The 17,689-nt window shown below is 41.3% G+C and overlaps 2 non-coding genes across 2 annotated transcripts; both read right to left on the reverse strand.

Annotated features, from left to right (window-relative positions):
• Positions 1-6,898: 6,898 nt before the first annotated feature.
• trnaa-cgc (transfer RNA alanine (anticodon CGC)) lies at positions 6,899-6,970 on the reverse strand. Its single transcript has one exon. It is a non-coding gene; the product is annotated as a tRNA-Ala (tRNA).
• A 329-nt stretch (positions 6,971-7,299) lies between these two features.
• On the reverse strand, positions 7,300-7,370 carry trnag-gcc (transfer RNA glycine (anticodon GCC)). Its single transcript has one exon. It is a non-coding gene; the product is annotated as a tRNA-Gly (tRNA).
• Between the last annotated feature and the right edge of the window lie 10,319 nt (positions 7,371-17,689).

The raw sequence follows: 17,689 nt of genomic DNA on the forward strand, positions 1-17,689 counted from the left end.
ATTATTTTTCATTATGTGCTGCAATCTTGCAGACTTGAGAATTTGTGGATATGTTTGGTTTTTTTTCCGTTTTTAAGTGATATAAGTAATCAACATTGTGGTTCCATAAGAGAAATACACGTCATAAATGTATTTTTTTCCTCAGAGCTTAGACAGTGATTGAAACTTATTTACGCATTTTGCTCCATTTATCTCGCTCTCCTCCCAGATCTACCAAATATCCACACCAAAAGTAACTGTGGTCATTTTTTCAAAGGTTCGATCACCCCACTGACAAATTTTCGGTACATAATTGGAGGAATCGCTGAGATTTTTTTTTAAGTAACGCAAGTTTTAAATATTATGGTTAACTTTTATAATCTGTTCATGTTTATCCAGCTTCGGCTATTTAAGCAAAACCCAACAGTTACAACATCTCCGCTATAAATAGAAATTGTTGCGTATTCTCGGCTCGGCGGCAACCATGTGGGGTTGATGTTTGAGTCAATGGCTCTTCTTCTGCACTGATTATTCCCAGAATTTTCTGCTTTTATGCCAGATCTGCAGCATTTTCGCCTTTCTGCACTAGATTTTAGCTACTTCGACCAGCTTGTTTGCAACACTCTAAATGTTTTCAATAATTAGTCAAAGGATATTTGGCATACTCTTTTAGAGACAAACAAGAGAAAATCTGCAGATGCCGGAAATTGGAGCAATACATCAAAATGCTGGAAGAGCTCAGAGGGCCAGGCGGCATCTATGGAAAAGACGTTTCCGGCCGAGACCTTTCATGGGCACTTACTTTTGTAGTGATCTTAATCCAATCCAATCGTGTATTTATTGGAAGAGTGACACATAGGAAAATGGCTCTTGGTGGAATCGGACCCATCTCTGCAACCACAGTTGGCAAATCCACTGAGGAACACCTTAACAATGGAGAAGCAGCTCAGCATGGCAACTTGATCTTTCCCTTGAAATCTAATCAATGGAACTGCTTTAACAGTTTACCCTAAGAAAATCCCTCATCAGATAAATTGTATTAAACTTCTGCCATAATCATTATCAATGTACAACTTTTTCAATGGGGCAGCCAAAACATCACTCATTTTCCCTACAATACCAACAGCCTCATCACTGAATGGGAATCAGAAGCACGTTTTATTATCTGATGCGAAATTTGGCAATTTGCAGTAAGAGCACAGTGCAAAGATATAAAACTAATATAAATGACAGAAGAAGTAAATAATACAAGGAAGAACCAATGATGAAGAGTTTGCTCTTGGGCGGTTCCAAAGTCTGATGACCGAAGGGAAGAAGCTGTTCTCGAATCACTCAGTGTGGGTCTTCAGACTCTTTCCTGATGGTAGCCACCAGAAGAGGAACGTCCCAGATGGTGAATGTCTTTAATGATGGGTGTCGCCTTGAGGCCCTGCCTCTTGCAGATGTTCTTAGTGGGAAGGCTTGTGCTGGCTGAGTCTATAATGCTCTACAGCTTCTTTCGATCTTGTGCCCGTGATGCAACCACTCAGAATGCTTTCCATTGTACACCTAGAGGAATTTACAAGAGTCTTGGTCATTATTTTTGTTATTTTGTTCTTAAGCTCTGTGTCCAAAAAAATAAATAATTTTTTTATTTATTCATTTATGGGATGTGGAAATCACCACCTAAGCCAGCATTTATTGCCCTTGAGAAGGTGGTGATGAGCTGCCTTCTTGAACCACTGCAGTCCCTGAGTTGCAGGTACACCCACAGTGCTGTTAGGGAGGGAATTCCATGATTTTGACCCAGCGACAATGAAGGAACTGTGATATGTTTCCATGTCAGGATGGTGAGTGACTTGGAGGGGGATTTCCAAGTGGCGGTGTTCTCCTCTTTCTGCATGGTAGTGGTCCTGGGTCTGGAAGGTGCTGCCTTAAGAACTTCAGGCGATATTAACCCAAGTATAGAGGGACAGCCTTCAGCTCATAAGCAGTTAGGTTTACTATTGGAAACTAATATCACTTTCACACCATTGAGAAGGAGATGTTTTAAAGACAAAGCCCAAACTGTGAAACAGAGACATTGTTATACCTTTCATGGAGAGTCTCATTTACAAAAAATCTCCCTTCAGCACAAAGGCATACCTTCCTTCTTTCAGGGAAACACTCACCCTAACCTGCACAAACAATTGTTTTCCAGAAACATCCTTAACTTTTTTGGTTGAGAGGTCACTGTTTCCCACTATCTAATGGCATGGACCCTTATCCAATGTCATGATAGTCTGCAAGGATAATTGCAGCTGTAATTTCTATCCAATGTTGTCAGAGCAAAGACTTCCAGCAAGATCTTGCACTCCAATAGTTAATTTGGCATTCCAAGTGGGAAAGCAGTACATGTTTGTGCACACTGTTTGCAGCTGCTCACATCAGTGCCAGGGTCCGAACTATATCACGCATGCAGCAAGGTGTCACATCTTATCTTCTCATTGGCATAAAATCTAAACACTGTCACCCACACAAGAACTATTTGCACTCCAGTTGGCTGCTGTTGCTATAGAAATCACACTGAAAATGATTGTTTGCAAATGTGTACACTACGTATGTCTGCCTACACCTGTCAGAGAGCGTTTCCTACAAACTGCGAAACAAATTCCATCCTAGTTAAATATGGTTAAATTCCAAAAATCATTTATGGTCAAAAGCTTATCCACACCTGTACAAATGTTCTTTTCTCTGCAACCTTTTTTTTATTTCAGAAGAATACCTGGGGGTTGTCCAGTAAAGAGTTATGACTGAATGGACAATTTATAAGCAAAAAAAATACAATATATTACAGATGGGGTGGCACTGTAGCAGTGTTGTTGCAGCACCTTACAGTACCTGCAACCCAGGTTGAATTCCCTCCGCTGTCTGTAAGGAGCTTGTACATTCTCCCCATGTGCATGTGGATTTCCTCTGGGTGCTCTGGTTTCCTCCTACAGTCCAAAGACGTACCAGCTGATAGGTTAATTGGTCATTGTAAATTGTCCTGTGATCAGGCTAGGGTTAAGTTGGGCATTGCTGGGCGCATGACTGGAAGGACTGGAAGGGGCTATTCTGCACTGTGTCTCAATAAATAATCGATTTGTTAATGTTAGATTACTCCAATTAATATTATATGCAGTGAAATATTCTATCCTTGTAAAATAAAAATATAATGAACTGCATTTCACAAATCTACAGATTTTTACGTTACAAACGTGTCCGGCATCTGCTGTGTATCAGATGAGCAGTAATCATGCAGTTTCCTTGAGGATATATGACTTGAGAATTTCATACTGTATTTAAGCAATAAATGCAGGAGGGAAACTGCATAGCTTTCAAAATCGGTAAAGAATAAAATAGCATAAATTCTCAGGTGTAAACCCTTTGAGCATAGACTTTCCATTTTGCTGTTCATTAATTACATGGCATTAGCAGCAGAGAATCAATCATTAGGAAGGGACTTCTTTTGCATATCCTTTGCCTTCCACAGGACTATTTATCTCCTTTGTCAATAGGACAGCTCACATGCAAGCCTTACAATGGGACAACCTCCCAGTTGGTATATTGATGACGTCAGGGGACTCAGCCAAGCTTCCCTCAAAGTAGAGCTAATCTTCAGAACAAATGGTAAAAAGTTTAACCTGTGGTAACTACACTCCACAACCAAGGTCATCAGGACTTCATGGTCACACTGAGTATCCACACGATAATTGCATTTGCACAAGATTAGAGCGTTCTGAAAAAAATCTCTTAAGATATTGTTTATTTGTTCACCATTGGACCAGAGAAGACAGAGCTTACACTCAATACCTGCAAAACCGAAGTTCACCGCCAGCCTCCTTCCTCTACCCTCAGCAATGCCATGCAGGCAATGAAAAGGATTCACGGATTCGCTTAGAGCTTCCTTTGAAGAAACGTGTCATGCTCTGGGAACCTCTAGCTTAAAGCCATTCAAAGCGCAGAAGAAATAATTGTGATAAGCTCATTCACTGAGAGTAGACAGGAGTCCTGCAGAACTGGCAGAAGGAATGCAGTACTTCCCAGGCTTCCGATTGCCTGCCCTGATTGCCACCTCCGTATCTTACTGCCCATAACGCCGCTGGCATTTTGGGGCAGCAATGAAGACCTTGCAACTCTGGTGGTGTTCAGAGCTTCCTTCATCGTTTCAGTAGCTTCCTCTCAGTTTTCACTACTGTCATTCATGCAAGTCCCAGGTGGAGACTCAGGGATACCATCGCACTCAGATTCTTCATTGCTGTTGCTATAACAACTTTGTTTTACCAGTAGGGTTGTTAGACCTGAACTGAACCTCTGAACCTGGAGAACCGGTGGACCACTTTTAGTCTGGCCTCTACCTTTTGACCTGTTTGGCATGGGGTCCCTACCAAGAGCCAAAGCATAAAGCCCTGACTCCAGCCAACATAGCTCTCCGGGTCATTGAGGCACACAAACCTCCAAGCCACAATAAGGTTGTGGTCCACTTGGAGGTCCTGTCCCATCTGCAGTCCCTATATTATAGAGTGATACAGCACAGAAACAGGAACTTTAGTCCAACTCAAGCTTGCCACCCACGTTGTACATTTATCCTCATTAGCCGTTTCAGACCGTAAAAAAACCAGAATGAAAGCAAATCACCTTCAATCTAAGTAGTTAGAACAGACTGAACTACAAGAAACTGCTAAGGATGAAATCTTACATTTGAATTTTACAAGAAGAAGATGGCGCGTACAAACAAAGCAACCAAGGGCAACATGCTCCAGACTGTTCACGAAACTACTTCTTTCACTTCCTTTATGTTTTCTTTTTCATTCAAATGTGGTTCTCCCACTGTTGGAGCCCATGATCAAAATTTTGGTGGTGTGTTTTTCCGTCCGATTGAGCGATCTGGCGTTTTGCTGTCTCCAAGGGTGTCTCCAGCAAAGCGTGTGGCCCCAAGGCCAAGAAGCCTGGAGATGGAGCATGAGCCCATAATTAACTCCATTTCTCACTAATTAAACTGCCCAGGAAGATTGAAAGCATCGAGGCAAGTGCGGAAGGCAAGAGGTGTACTGCGCCGTTTACCAGCCTCTTGCTCGCTGTTGGAGGATGGTGCCTAAGTCCTGGGTACTGTACAAGGTAATCGACGTGGCTTGTGGATTGGTATCTGTAGTTTGTGTTATGATGTGTTTCTCGTTTCTGGTACCTCCTTTCTTTGTTGCTAATTTGGGCAGTTTTGAATCGGAGTGGCCTGCAGAAAATGAACACTAAACTGAACTCTTTCAATTATGTGTTTTATATTCTGTATTTTACATTTGTTTTTTTTGTTGCCATTTGTGAGATTTGTTTTTCATTGCACGTGGGGAAGGGGGGTCTTGATGTTTGTTCTCTGAACAAGTTCCATAGTTGTCTTTGTTTCATGGCTGACTGTGGGGAAGACGAGTCTCACAGTTGGGTACTGCATACATGCTTTGATAATAAATCTTTGAATCTTTGCGTATGGATAATGCATAAACAATGACATAAAAGTGTGGCTATCGGCTTGGCTTTTTTTAATCTTTGCAATTGTGATGAAATCAATATTGTTGCCTGAGCCCTTCAGTCATTCATTAAAATAATCCAAGGTACAAAAGGAAAGAGGCTTGTATGGTGCAGTTAGGTTGACCTTAACTACTTAAAAACTAACGTGAAAGTCAATTGTAACATATAATTTTCTAAATATGTGCTATTTGCAATCCTTGCAATTGCACAAATACTATTGTACTTAATTGATGTTTGTCAACTAATATGGTAAGTGATTTCTCTGGATAATAACAAGGACAGACAAGTCTGATGCTCATCAAAATAATCTCAATAAGACAGAGTGCTCAACTAGCGGGCATTTAATCTGATGTGTAGGGAAGTAGAAATATGTAGCTTGCTTTGAAAATCTAAAATATTAAGTGAACAGAAGTGTGGTATGGTAGTACTTCAAACTCCTTTGCAGTGCCTGTGTGGGAGCAAATATTCCAGGAATTTGATGACAGAACTATTCAGGATAAGGAGCAGAGTTGGTGAGCTCACTGTGAAGGCGAGTCAGGGCAGCACCCAGGCACTCCGTAAAGTAGAACACAGATAATTAACATAAATGGAGTGGTAATGCTCTGAGAGTCACCCCTCTGAGACTCATTACCTCTATTTTCCTCCATTCATGCTCCTCTGATATTATGGATGCAAACCCAAGAAACACCTGCCTCCTAGCCACATGTCATCTTTGCATCCTGTACACGCATTTAGTTACATATCTGATTAAGACCTAGAATAGACACTTTGTGACAGGTAACCTTGGATCACAATTTGACATCTATAGAATCAGCTTTGAAGTGAAGCAAAGGTTTTCTCAGTAACTTTTGCATGGATTTGTATATTAATGAAATGAAAATCCAATGTTATCTTCTGCTTGGTCATGTAATGCCCATTGATTGTAAATTGCTTGAGGTCACTTCATAGTCAATAATTCTGTAATTATCTCTGCATTTCCCAAGCTGGTTCAAATAAAATTTGTAAACATTTTCCAATGCCTGCAGGCCTGGCTTTTATCAAATGCCTCAGACTTTCCATGAATACTGAACAATCAAAATACAGAACTCAGCGGTTGATAATCTTATGTTGTGTAACAGGGGATTTGTCTGTGAGAAACTAATAATACTATTCCTTAAAACAGAAGAATAAGTACTGGAGTCCTTTATTTTGGATGGATGGAAACGGCTCCTGTGTTCCCCAGTTTGGTGACAATTCTGGAAAGTCCTTGCTTTCCCGTCTTTAATAGCTTGTTCTTCCTTTCAGATTATGTGATTTCCCCCTCTGAAATTACTTTTAAATCATATCATAATAACTACGAATACCAACGAAGAAAACTGATCAACTTCATGCAAAACATAAAGCAAACAAAAATACGTCCTGGAGATGCCGGGGATTGAACCCGGGACCTCACACATGCGAAGCGCGCGCTCTACCACTGAGCTACATCCCCAAGTGCATATTCACAGTTTAAATGAAAGGTGAAATTAATATAACTCAACTGCGGATTTAAAGTATTTCGCTGGAAGTTTGTAGTTGCATTCAAACAACCATCTAAGAACTTGTTCGTAAAGAAGGCGACGGTCACCAGCAAGTTTTAATTTTTCACGCTCTCCTCTCCGGTTAGTGCGACTCTGAGTTTATTTCCTGGTACCTCGATCAGAGGAATAACAATAAGAAAGATCTAGGGAAGCCTAACTTTTCCCACGAGTGAAACATACGCATGACTTCTAGACAGGAACTAAAATGAAATAAACGGAGTAAGAGAAAAAAAAGCAATGTTGCATCGGCCGGGAATCGAACCCGGGCCTCCCGCGTGGCAGGCGAGAATTCTACCACTGAACCACCGATGCATACAGTAAACACTTTGCAGATATGGTAAAGGAGGAAAACCTCCTGTTCGGTATTTTCTAGCGTTTTAGCAGAATTCCGGAATCCAGAGCAGCAAACAATCTAACACAACCAGGAACTCAGCAGAATCTGTGAGAACAGAAGGAATTGTCGACGTTTCAAATCGAAATCCTCCATGACGACTGCGAATGGAGAGGGGAACTAGCTAGTTTAAAGAGGATAGGACGAGTGGCCTCTGATCTGTATCGACAAATGTTCGCCGCTTGCAGTACCGGATCACATTTCATAATACGCAGGGTAGAGAATATTGTTGATTCCCTAACAAATGAGTAAAGCGGTTTGAGTAGAGCTCTGATGAAGAGTCTTGCCTGGCATTTTCTGCTTTTATTAAAGGAGTTTCTCCTTTATGCAGTCCTAAACGGTGTCCCTCTTATTCCGGGAACACAAACAGAACCATTAAATTCGTGCAGACAACCAAGCAGCTATTTACACTAATTCTATACTAATCCCATTGTCACAATATCCGTAGTTTCAGACTACTCACTGTGGGGAGGCAATCTCTCTGTGCCTATCTTTTAGAGCCCTTAGTATTGTCAGGGCTTCTTGATGTCACATTCAGTCTAAATCAGCCTTAATATCAGCCAAATAGGTGGTCACGGAAGGCAGAGGAATGGCTACCGAATTGCTTCAAGTCAGTGAACTGGGTCGGCCCAGTTCAAGGACTCATCTGTGGATCTGAATGAATACAGGATGGTTGTCACATACTTTATTATAAGAGTTGTAGACAAGTGTGTCCCCACAAAATCATTCAGTTTTTCCAAACCAGAAATCCTGGGTGAACTATGAGATCCACAATCTACTGAGGGCCAGATCAGAGGCATTCAAGTCTGGTGACCAAGAATGTTACAAGAGGTTGTGGTCTTCCAAAAGCCATCTCATGGGTGAAGTGTTAATTCTGGACTAAACTTGAATCAACGAAGGAAGCTCGACAGTTGTGGCAGTGCTTGAATACTATCACTTCTTCTAAGGTTAAATCAAGCGACATAAGCAATTGCAGGGCTTCACCTCCAGGTGAGCTCAATACCCTCTTTGCTCGCTTTGCCCGTCAAATATGGAAGAGCCATCACAAACTCCCACAGCCCTGATGATCCTGTGATTTCAATCTCTGTCTGAGGCCAATGTGCGAGCAGAGAGTGAACCCATGAAAAACACCTGGCCTGGATGGGGTACCTGGCCAAGTACTGAAAACCTGTGCTGAGCAACTGGCTGGAGTGTTCACTCAGACCTTTAACTTCTCACTTCAGCGGTCTGAGGTACTCACCTACTTCAAGCAGGCTTCAATTATACCGGTGCCCAAAAAGAACGTGGTAACCTGCCGCGGTGACTATCGACCAGTAGCACTTACATCCACAGTGATAAATTATTTTGAGAAGTATGGTGATGAAACATATCAACTCCTGCCTCAGAAGCAATGAGGATCCACTCCAATTTGCCTAACATTACCACAGGTCCACAGAAGATGCCATCTCATTGGCTCTTCATTCAACCTTGGAACATCTGAACAGCAAAGATGCATACATCAGGATGCTCTTTCTCGACTATTGCTCGGCATTCAATACCATCATCCCCTCAAAACTAACCAATAAACTTAAAGACCTTGGCCTCAAGACCTTCTTGTGCAATTTTATTACTTGCGAACCCCAATCAGTTTGAATTGTCAACAACATCTCCTCCACAATCTCCCTCAGCACAGGGGCACCACAAGGCTGTGTGCTTAGCCCCCTGCTCTACTCGCTTTACACTATCGACTGTGTGGCTAAGCACAGCTCCAATGCCAAGTTCGTTTGCTACTGACATCACTGCCGTTGGCCGAATCAAGGGTGGTGATGAATCAGCATATAGAAGGAAGATTGAAAATCTGGCTGGTGGTGCCATAAAAACAACCTCTTACACAATGCCAGAAAGACCAAGGAGCTGATTATTGACCTCAGGAGAAGGTCCATGAACCATTCCTCATTGTGGGATCAGAGATGGAGAGGGTCAGCAACTTTAAATTTCTCAGTGCTATTATTTTGGAGGAAGTATTCTGGGCCCAGCATGTAACTGCAATTACAAAAAAAACTCCTACTGCCTTAGGAGTTTGCAAAGATTCTGCATGACATCTAAAACCTTGACAAACTTCGATAGATGTGTGGTGGAGAGTATATTGACTGGCTGTATCGTGGTCTGCCACGGAAGCACTACTGCCCGGTATGGAAAAGCCTAGAAAAAGTAGTGGTAGGTCATGGATGAAGCCCTCTCCGTCACTGAGCACAGTTATACAGAGCAGTGTTGCAGGAAAGCAACAGCCTTCATCAAGGACCCCTGCTATCCAGGCCATGTTCTTTTTTCACTGCTGCCATTGGAAAGAAGGTATAGGAGCCTCAGGACCTGCACTGCCAGGTTCAGGAACAGTTATTACCCTTCAGCCATCAGGCTCTTGAAGCTGAGGTGATAACTTCACTTAATTTTACTTGCCTCCTTATTGAACTGTTTCCACAGCATATGGACTCATTTTCAAGGACTCTTCATTTCATGTTCTCAACATTTATTGCTTATTTATTATCGCTATTTCTTTCTTTTTGTATTTGCACAGATTGATGTCTTTTTCACACTCGTTGAGTGACCAAGATGGTGCGGTCTTTCATTGATTCTTTAATGGTTATTATTCTACTGTGGATTTGTTGAGTATTCCCCAAGAAAATGAATCTCAGTGTTGTATATGGTGACATATAGGTACTTTGATAATAAATTTACTTTGCACTTTGAAAGCTCTTGTTACTCTCCCATCTTTTCTGGATTTCAGCTGTTTGATCCATGTTTGAACCAAGGTTGGTTAGGCCCAGAGCCGAATGGTCCTGGCAGTACACAAGAGATCAGTGCACGGGTTGTTTATGTAATACTGCTACCTGATCGCGCTGTCAGTAACACCTTCTATCAGTTTGCTAATGATTGCAAGTAGACTGATTGGACAGTAGTCAGCTACATTGACTATCAGCTGTCCTGTTCATCAAAGTTTCTAAATGGCATTCAATGCCTGGAACATACATTGTTCAATTCAAGATGTAAGGATCTTAGATTCAAATTCTACCTGACACAATTAACTTCTGCCAAGAGCTGCTGACAGGAATAATTGATTCTGTAAAAATGTTGAAAAGAGTGGATGTTTTTGCCTGTATTTTGGGGCAGTGTCCAATCTCAGACCAAACCATAAATTTGCTAGATGTTTCTCCACGTCTAACTGCTTAAATAAGCATTTCTGAATAAACGTTTTCCTTTTCTCTCCTGCGATGTTAATAGTTTTTTTGTGTGTCAGTGTTAAGTAGGAAATCAGCAACAATAACAAAAGAGAACACTCTTACCGCCCTCCAACCCCAAGGGAATATCAGAATTCCCCTACTCCTTACATTTTACCCAACCACCAATCACATCTTCTTCACTCTCTCTCATTTCCTGCTTTCCAAGGGTCTGCTCTTTCAGGACTCCCTATTCTGTTCATCTCATCCCCCCACCCTCCTCATCCTGCCACTTTCTCCACGACAACTGAGGTAGGTATAAAATCTATTCCTTCAGCTCCTTCCTCTCTGCCATCCAAGGACACAAACAACCCATCCAGGTGAGACAGACATTATCTTCCACCTCTTCAGTCCTTGTCTATTGCACTGGGTGGCTGCTTCGTAGCCTCTTCTACATTGGTGAACTGGAACACCTGTGGTCTGTTCACCACAGTCATCTTGAGCTTCCAATTACATGTCATTTTAAATCTGTTTCTCAATCCAGCACTATCTTGTCTGTCTTTGGCCTTCTCTGTTGCTTTGGAGAGACCAAACACAAATTGGAAGAACAGTATCTCTTATTCTACTTGAGTAGCTAAGACCTTCCCTACCCTGGTCATTCTCTCTGCTCCCGTCTCCCATCAAGCAGAAGATACTGACGCTTAAGAACATGTACCACCTCACCCAAGGAAAATATCTGTTCTATTGTTGTAAGACTCATGACAAATGATATATAATATATACTGCAGATCAGGGAATCCCAATCTGGTGTCCGTGGACCCCTTGGATAATAGTACCTTATTTATTACCTGCACTGGAGGACAATTTTGCTTGTCCAGTATTTGCTGACAGATGTTCAAATCAACAATTGTCAAACAACAAACGAGAGAAAATCTGCAGATGCTGGAAATCCGAGCAACACACACAAAATCCTGGAGGAACTCAGCAGGCCGGGCAGCATCTATAGAAAAAAGTACAGTCGACATTTCGGGCTGAAACCCTTTGACAGGACTGGAGAAAAAGAAAGCCGAGCAGTAGATGGTGGTTGGGGACGGGGAGAGAACCACCTGGTGACAGGTGAAACCTGGAGGGGGAGGGATGAAGTAAAGAGCTGGGAATCTGATTGGTGAGATGAGGTGAGAGAAGGAAAAAGGGATGTGAATTGGAGAAGGAGGGGCACATCAGTGGAGGAGGCCGTGGATGGACATATCAGAATGGGAATGGGAAGTGGAATTAAAATGGGTGGTGGCCACTGGGAGATCCTGCTTGTTCTGGTGGACGGAGCGTAGATGCTTGGTGAATTGTAAAACGGAAGAATGCAGAAAAGATACAGCAGAGAGCGAGAAGATCAACAGCTTAGATTGGACCATTCTGTAAGAATAGCCAATCTGTCAAAGTATTAGAATCAATGCTTAATGCTGAGGCTCCACTAAAGCAGTCATACATCTTTCCTCATGGTTTGCTCTTCACATCATGGCGCCCATCAGGATGGCACCTATGAAGCACAGTGATGTTATGAGGGCTACATCATCCATCATCAGGGACGCTCACTGTCCAAGACATTCTCTCTTCTCAATGCTGCTATCAGGAAGAAGTAACAGGAGCCTCAGGACTTACACCGCCAGGTTCAAGAACAATTATTACCCCTCAACCATTATGAACCAAAGGGGATAACTTAACTCACTTGCCCCATCATTGAAATGTTCCCACAACGAATGGATTCACTTTCAAGGACTCTTCATCTGTTCTCAATATTTCTTTCTTATTTATTTATAATTAGTATTTCTTTCTTTTTGTATTTGCAGACTTTCTTGTCTTTTGCACGCTGCTTGAATGCCCAAGTTGGTGTAGACTTTCAGTGATTCTGTTATGATTAATATTCTGTGGACTTATTGAGTATATCTGCAAGCAAATAAATCTCAGGGTTGTATATGGTGACATATACGTACTTTGATAATAAATTACTTTGAACTTTGAACTTCAGTGATAGCTATGTCATGGATTGTAATATAATGCAAATGCTTTATCACTCAGCTTTAATGTGAGTTTTCTTGCTTCTGCAAGAAATAGTCGCATTTTTAACAACTCTAGATGAAGGAATCATGCGTTAGCAAGGACATGAGAGTCTGTAATTGCATTTTAATTGGTGTGGATTGCCAAGTTAAAAAAAATCACGTTGAATTGGGATCACGGATGCATATGGGTGCATAATAACAATCTGTTCTGCCATGCTAGCAGATTCCAGCCACAGAAGTATGAATAGAAGACCCCTTCCTGCTGTTGGCTGCCTTCCAAAAGAACATTAATTAATTCACAGGTTTGTGCAAGTAAAGTGTTAATGACTTCTCAGAAGTATATGTGCTCAAGGTTGGGAGGTGACAATTCAACTCCATTGTGACTTCGGTGATGACAGCCCCATCTTCCTGTAATGTCTATATATCTGATTGTTGAAATGTATTATCTGTTAAGAATCATTGTACAGGAAGACAGGTTACTTTGTATTGTTTCATTTATGCAAATCTGATATATCATAAAAGTAGATCTTACAGTAATAAGTAGTACAGTAAGAGGAGGAGGAGCTAAAGATGGCGAAGAAATTTGATTTCTTCTATTTAATGTCTTTTCTTTCCTTTACAAGGTGGCTGGGGTCCTGTTGGAGTCCATAATCTACAGCTGTGCTCAAACTGCAGTCCTTCACAGTGGTGGGACCCCTTTCAGAGTTTGCCTATCGGCCTAGTGTTTTTGGTATCTCCAGGACCTGACTGGAAGACTTGAACCTTCAGGCCCTGCGGATGACCCGATTCCTTGCCGGTGTCACTGATTGAGGCCTCACAGGAGAGTAAAACATCGAGACGGTATTTCAATGGCTGCTGTTGAAATAAGCGATGCTGCAGATTGTATCATCAAAACAGTGAGCTGTTGGTCTCCCCTCTTGGTAAGGCACGAGAGATGCCGCTCTCTCCCTGTTAGAGAGAGAGAGAGAGAGAGCCTGTGGGATGTTGAAGTGTTGGGATAGAAAGTGTTTTTTTTTGATAGGCTCTAGATCATGGTCTGTTTGGGGGCTTTGCTGTTGCTTGCATGGGGAGTGGTAAAGGGGATTGATGCTTTTGCTGAGGCAGGTGAAAGGAGGGTTGATGCTTGCTGCTGCTTGTGCATGGGGGCAAGGGGGGCTTTGGGGCTCTAATGCTTTTCTGTCATTCAATCTTTGGGGTTTTTCTTCTGTTTCATGGATGTCTGTGAAGAGTAAGAATTTCAGGTTGTACACTGTATACATTCTCCGATATTAAATTGAACCATTGAATACCAAAAAGCACACTTGTACAGCATCCCACTTGTACCTAAACAGCAATTTCTTCTTCATCATCCCTATCCTCTGTACATGAAGCAGAAAGTTGTGTCCAAAGGGATAGTCGTAGTTTTGCCAATCAAGTATGCTAAGAATTTTAACTGTATTAGCCGTAATGTCATGTTGTTTTATAAAGCAGTCAGGAAGGTAGCAAGTTGCTCCTCCAGCTTCCTTTGTCCAATGAAAGCTTTAAGACAATGAGCTTGTAAAACCATCAATTTACCTGACAAGGAACAAATCAAAATGAAAATGCTCTTTTTTTTCAGTGTCTAATTTAAAGATATGTTTAACCTGTTGGTGCTGCTTATACATGCAAGTTGTGGTTGAAAGGGTTCTCCGAAGACAGTTCAGCAAGACCCTTGGGGAAATGTCATCTGCAGCTAAAAGCAGCCATTTATGCAATTTCTCTAGGGGATTCATCAACCTTCTGCAAAGGTTACCACAGATGAGCAAGAGAACCCCACTGAAATCAAAGACTTGATCTTAATGATTCTTTTGCTCAGTATTGTGTGGACAAGTTACATGTGCTTTGAGCCTGTATTTATGTGGGCAGTGCTGCAGAGGCACCAGAAGGATTGATAAGATGGAGCATATCAAACATCTCCAAGTGTGTTGTCAGTATCAAAATGGCCAGTACAAACCCTGGCCTGAGAAAGGAAGAGCAATCATATTAATTTTAAGTACAGATTCAATATATATCCAAATTTATCAGAAGATTCTGTTTCTTATTCTAGATTAAGTTGTTATTTAAAATAGCCTGGTTGTTCCTCAATAGAGACAACAAATTTAAATAACCTAACAGTGAACTGTTAGGGTTTAAAACATTCAGTCCCTAAATAGAATTAATACTATTTGAAATATCTCCTTCCAGCTAATGTAAGTTGAGCTATTCAACTCACATAAACAAATAGAGTCCAATTAGCCTCTTGACTCTAATCTATATTATGACCTTAACCCTATGTTGAGTGTCCCTATCTTTATTTATGTATTACAACCAAACTGTCTCCAGCCATGTTTTATTAATGCACTTTTGACAGCATTTGCACTGAAAAGGATGCCAGGTCACAGAGACATCTAGATAAAGCATGCTTCTTGCATTGACATAATTGTCTTGGATCCCAGCAAAGAAGTGACTTTATTTTGTCCCGTTACCAAATAGCTACCCTTGCTCTATAATGGTTTGGTGATGAAAGTAGACTGGTCTGTCGGTAATTCTGATCTTCCTTACCCAACTCCAGATAGTGTCGACCGTTCTCATTACAAGTTGCAAAATGTGATCTAATACAAATAGCTGTACCTGCAACTGTGCATAATGCTGATCATTCTGTGACCTTTTAGCTTGTACAGGCTCTCACTGTTTTGTCCATCATACAGGTTAACAAGGGAACATTGCTGGATCACAACCAAGGTTTGTTTGACATAATTTATGCCCCACAACAGAATTGAAAAGAGGGTTCTTTAAATAATTTATTCAGCACAGTGCAAAATTTTTGAGCAATCATTGCAATTTAAATGTTTTAATGTGTATAAAGTATAAATGGCTACAATGGCCAGTAAAATGTTTAAACTGATACTCAATGAGAGAGTATTGCCCTAAAATGACTTCACTGTAACTTCCCCCAATTTTCCATATTTTTTAATTATAATGTCAGATATCCTGAACAGCAGTGAGAAACAAATGCGAATGGATATTTGGGTGCATGAGAGTCTTGGGAGAGATCTTGCCACACAGAGAGTAGGCGGATATCTCATTTCTTTCACTGGCAACTCTCTCTGATGGTTAAGTAAAGGTGCCAAAGGTTACAGGGAGAAGGCAGGAGAATGGAGTTGGGAGGGATAATAAATTAGCCATGTTAGAATGGCAGAGCAGATTCGATAGGCCGAATGATCTAATTCTAATCCTAAGTCTTATGGTGTTATGGCTCTAAGTGAACAACATTTAAATATGGTGCTCTTCAGGTTGGGCAATTCCCGTCTGTGCCTCTACAATCTTGATGAGGCAAGTGAGTAGATCTTCGAGCATGACTAACTATTCCCCAATAGCAACTGCAATGCTGGTTCAGGATGGGACAGGGCTTTGGAGGACCATGACACTGCCTCAAATGAGACAGAAACCAACTCCTCAGATGCTGCTGTCCCTCAGCAATGCCGTTAATAGAAAAGAGTGATTTACTTTCTAGGTGGAAAAGTGGTCGTCCTGCTGCTGATAGAATTCTTCCATGGTCCCAGACCAGACTGATACTTCTCCAAGCATTTTGGAGTACCTTCTCAGGAGCCTTTGCCTAAAACTTACTGATTGTAAGTCTCAATCAGTGCTTCTGAGACAGAACCACTGACCAAGCTTGAACTCTGTGGAGCTGAAACAGTAACACCCCGCACCCCCCACAGTCTGCTGATGCCAGGCCTCTCCCCTTGTGAAAAGCATCCTGTTATGTTTTATAACTAATCAAAAGGAATTCATAGGATCTGGGAGATGCATATCTACTTAGTTTTACTTTTATGAGGGGCACACATATGACATGGTGGTGTAATGAAGTATGCCATTCACTTACTTCTGATATAATCTGTAATGAATTATGTAAACAAAGAAAGAATGCTTAATCAAAGAATACATTTCCAACATTACTCAAATATTAGAAACACTACACACCTTCTCTATCTGACCAGTTGCTCTGCATGGATAGGCACTCTGGTTCAATGACTATGAGGACTGCCTGATGAAATCTCAAGGAATTCAATGGAGCTTTCCAGTGGTCCAGTACATTATGGTCTCACATGAGCCTTTCCAAGAACACTATTTTTAAATAGTGCTGTGGAATCTCACAATCTTTACAGGGCTTTTCCAAACTGCATAAGGAAACATGCAATACTTCCCTCAAAAAATAGGAGGGAATTTTGTAGCCTAAGTTTGCAGTTAAAGCATGGTATGCTGCAAATTAAAATAAGCAGCTCTCAGACAACAGCAAAGAAGGGTTTGATGAGCTGGTTGTGATGTGATAATATTTTCCTACAGTCAGTAAGCAGTAACAAGTTAATTGGTGAAAATGTACAACATATCCAGTGTATTTACTGTTTGCTAGTGATCAAGATTTTTAAAATGGAACCATGAGAGAGCCAGGCTCAGAAAATATGCAATAATTAGTCAGAAATTACTTTGCTCGAGACAGCTGATATACTGCTGTGGGAAATGTGGGGTACTCACCATTTTGAAGTTGCCCATTAATTTGGGCTGTAACCACAGGAATTAGTAACGCTGGTAAAAGTTGCTTAATGATTTGTATCACAGCAAATGTCTGCTCACCTTCAATGCGGTAAAGGAAATATAAGATCAAAGATCACTCTGTCTCATGAGAAGGTACCATGAAATGATTTGTCCTTTTAAGGAGTTGGTTGTTGGGTAGTACAGGGCTACGCCAAATCTAAGGTGCAGTGGACAAAGTATTGTACAAGAGCTCATTAAATAGACAAACTATATTCCTGAGGTAATTTTCAATAATCTGATTAGCCGTTTCAGAGTCATAGGGTCACAGAGCACAGAAACAGGCTATTCAGCCCATCAAATCCAAACCTATCATCAAGTACCCATCTATACTAGTTCTAAGTTACAGCATTTTGCATTACTATTTTCATCATACAGCTAAACTTTGAGCCCTGGCATTCT

This window comes from Mobula hypostoma, chromosome 6 (genome assembly GCF_963921235.1).
Source record: "Mobula hypostoma chromosome 6, sMobHyp1.1, whole genome shotgun sequence".
In the NCBI taxonomy this organism is placed as follows: Eukaryota; Metazoa; Chordata; class Chondrichthyes; order Myliobatiformes; family Myliobatidae; genus Mobula; species Mobula hypostoma.